This window comes from Scyliorhinus torazame, chromosome 7, assembly GCF_047496885.1.
Source record: "Scyliorhinus torazame isolate Kashiwa2021f chromosome 7, sScyTor2.1, whole genome shotgun sequence".
Lineage (NCBI taxonomy): Eukaryota > Metazoa > Chordata > Chondrichthyes > Carcharhiniformes > Scyliorhinidae > Scyliorhinus > Scyliorhinus torazame.
In genome coordinates, this window is record NC_092713.1 from 103,667,028 (window position 1) to 103,671,019 (window position 3,992).

Genomic DNA, 3,992 nt, shown 5'->3' on the forward strand with positions numbered 1-3,992 from the left:
GTTTTGGGTGGGGCTCTCAGGGATGTTAGTGTATAAGTATAATATGTATAGGTTGTTGTTATAGGTAATTGTATACTGGACTGCTGAATTGTATTTTTGGAGAGTATTTATTTGGGACAAGGCAGTTGCCATTTAGTTTTGTTTTTTAATTTTGATGTTGTTTATATATTATTTATTTATTGTTTAAAAAACTGGCCATTGTTATTTATATTGTTATATTACTGTGTAAAAGATACACAATGTACTGTTATGGTTGGCCAAAAATTTTGAATAAAATATATATATTTTTTTAAAAATGAATGATATGGGGAGGGCGGTGGACGATGTTTACATGGACTTCAGTAAAGCCTTTGACAAGGTGCTTCATGGCAGACTGGTACAAAAGGTGAAGTCACACAGGATCAGAGGTAAGGTGGTAAGATGGATACAGAACTGGCTCGGTCACAGAAGGCAAAGGGTAGCAGTAAAAGGGTGTTTTTCTGAATGGAAAGTTGTGACTAGTGGTGTTCCACAGGGATCTATGCTTAGGCCTCTGTTGTTTGTAGTGTACATAAACGATTTGGAGGAAAATGTAGCCGGTCTGACGCCAAGGTTGGTGGAGTGGCAGATAGTGTTGAGGATTTTCATAAGATACTGCAGGACATAGATAGAACATACAGTGCAGAAGGAGGCTATTTGGCCCATCGAGTCTGCACCAACCCACTTAAGCCCTCACTTCCACCCTATCGCCGTAACTCAATAACCCCAACTAACCTTTTTTGGTCACTAAGAGCAATTTAGAAGGCCAATCCACCTAACCTGCACGTCTTTGGACTGTGGGAGAAAACTGGAGCACCCATAGGAAACCCACGCAGATACGGGGAGAACGTGCAGACTCCGCACAGGCAGTGACCCAGCGAGAAATTGAACCTGGAGACTTGGGCAAAGAAATGGCAAATGGAGTTTAATCCAGACAAATGTGAGATAATGTATTTTGGTAGGTGTAACATAGAGGGGAAATATACCGTAAATGGTAAAACTCTTAGGAATATAGGTCAGAGAGATCTGGGCATGCACGTCCGCAGATCTTTGAAGATGGCAACACAAGCGGACAAGGTAGTCAAGAAAGCATGCGGAATGCTTGCCTTCATTGGATGGGGCATCGAATAAAGAAACTGGCAAGTCGTGCTACAGTCGTATAGAATGTTGAGCTTTGACAAAGAGTCATCGGACTCAAAACGTTAGCTCTTTTCTCTCCCTACAGATGCTGCCAGGCCTGCTGAGATTTTCCAGCATTTTCTCTTTTTCGTATAGAAGGTTGGTAAGGCTGCACTTGGAATATTGCACACAATTCTGGTCGCCATGCTACCAGAAGTATGTGGCTTCTTTGGAGAGGGTGCAGAGGAGGTTTACCAGGATGTTGCCTGGTCTGGAGTGTGTTAGCTAAGTGGAGAGGCTGAATAGACTTGGACTGTTTTCATTAGAAAGGCAGAGGTTGAGGAGTGACCTGATAGAGGTCTACAAGATTATGAGGGGCATGGATAGAGTGGATGGGCAGGAACTCTTTCCCAGGGTGCAAGGGTCAGTTACCAGGGGGCATAGGATAAGGTCCGTGGGCAAAGTTTAGAGGAGATGTGCAAGGCAGGTTTTTTTAATGCAGAGGGTGGTGAGTGCCTGGAACGTGTTGCCAGGGGAGGTTGAGGAAGCAGGTACATTAACGGCGTTCAAAAGGCATCTTGACAAACACATGGATAGGATGGGTATAGAGGGATACGGCACAAGGAAGTGCTGAGGGTTTTGGTAAAGGTTGGTATCATGACCGGAATAGGCTTGGAGAGCTGAAGGGCCTGTTCCTGTGCTGTATTGTTCTTTGCATAATCAACCTAGATTTTTGTGCTCAAGTGATTGAGTGGAACTTGAATCCACCACGTTCTAGGTCAGAGGTTAAAGTTCTGCTTATTTAGCCACAGCTGACGTTAACAAATGTACAGCCAGGTGGACATACAGCTACGTGCACAGATTTAAAGATATGTATAATTCTTAGATATGCACAAATAAACAGTTAGACTTCACAGTAATCATTAAGGAGTGTCTATATTTTAATACCGATTAGCAAGAAAAGTAAGAGCCAAATACCGCAGTGAAAATACGCCTGATAACTCCTGTTGTGGTCACATTTGGATTGTTCCTGGTCCAGGGGGTTTCCCGTTGGAGAAACGTTTTCTGTCTCCTGAAGGAACCGTTGCTCCAGCTGCCCCTGGACTTCCCGCTTCCTCGGTGAGGCGAGCCGTGTGTATAGATGGGGTTGTAAATAATTGTGGGCCACACGGTCCTGATTGTCTGACAGCGCCTCCAAAATTATTAAACACGTTAAAAAATCATACGTTAGTTAACGCGTTAATGGCAGGAGCTTCAAAATATAACAGTGAAAGGTCATTTGGCAAAAAGTTAAATCGTGCAACGTTGAAAAGAGTCCCCTTGTAATGCTAAAACTCGTGTAAAAACAAAACGTTGTCCAGGTTGGTTAAATTCAACTTCTCCCCTTTCAAAAATTGTTAATTGTGTGACTGATTACTGACAAAAATCCTTCCTTTGAGCGACCTTGCGGTAAATTCCCCCCTGCTTGAAATCTCCCTCCCTCATCCCGCGCACTTTAGCTGTTCAAAGATCAAAATGAGGCAACTGCTTTAGACATGGAATGAGACGAAATCCTGGAGCAGCCGTGTTTGTATTGGGGGAGGATTAGAAAGGCAAGGCCGACAGGCTTTAGGAAATAACAATCCAGAGAGAACAGAAAGCCCAATGCTCCTTTCAACATTCCAACACAATGATGGACTTGTCGAATAAAGTAAATTCTTTGGAATTTTATGGAAATCGGGAAAGGGTCAAAGTGCTGTGTGGAACAACTTTACAGCGCATTCAGCCACATGGTTTGGGGGTGTCTTTTCTCAGAGGAATACATGTCAGAGTCCCCTCCCTCCCGAAATTGACTTCAAGGCCCTGGGAGTTATTTCAGTTTTTACTGTGGTTTCACTCGATCCTGTAAGTCAGGTCACATATCACTACTGCACATCGGACGCTCCACTGATTCTACTTGCTATTCCTCCCAGGTCTCCCAGCCAATCAATCTGAGCCACTGGCATTTTACTCTTTGCGAACCTGGTTGTTGCGAGTCCTCAAACAGTGGTTAGAATGTAAAACTCGCTGCCACAAGGAGAAGTTACGGCGAATGGCAGAGATGCATTTAAGGTGGGGCTAGATGGGGGAGACAGGAATGGAAGAATATTCCAACAGGGTTTAGATGAAATACGTGGAAGTTGTGCTCGTAGTCCTGTTGCTGTGCTGTCCCGTTACCTTCCATTCTCACACTTCCCACCTCCCAAAGTGCTCTGAGAGCATTACTGTGGGAGAGGCACTGTTTAAATCCATACACTTGTGGGATGGTGACTCGGGCCTATACTAGTTAAATTAGGTACTGTTTTGTTATGTGTTGGTGTACTGGAGTCGTTCTGTGAAGAGTGGTTTCACAAACTCCCAAGTAATAGCATAACTCTTAAATGCTGTCCTCTCTGTACCTGGATGCCTAACTTTGTATTTTCTTTACATTTTTGGACAAATCTCTGTAGAAATCACCCTTCAGTAAATTATGTGAGCAACGTTTATAACAGCTAACCTTGGCTTCCTTTCCTGGCAGTGACTGAGGGATTTGAGGTGGGAGGTGAGTGTGACTGGGAGAGGGATGGGGAAGGATCGGGGGTCTGGTCTGCTTTGTACGGTAATCTTGATGACTTTCCCAGCTGAAATTTAGAAACTCAGCCTTCAAACAACAAACACAGCCAGCAAGCAAATTGAGGCCAGAATATCAATTGTGCATATATACATTCCTTCTTAACTGAGCAACACAGACATATAATGCCAACTGTCTCTTTCCTACCTGGCTCCAGTACATAATACAGTATTCTTGTAACAGAAATGTACAAGTTAATTTTGAAAAAGACCCATTTGGCACCAAC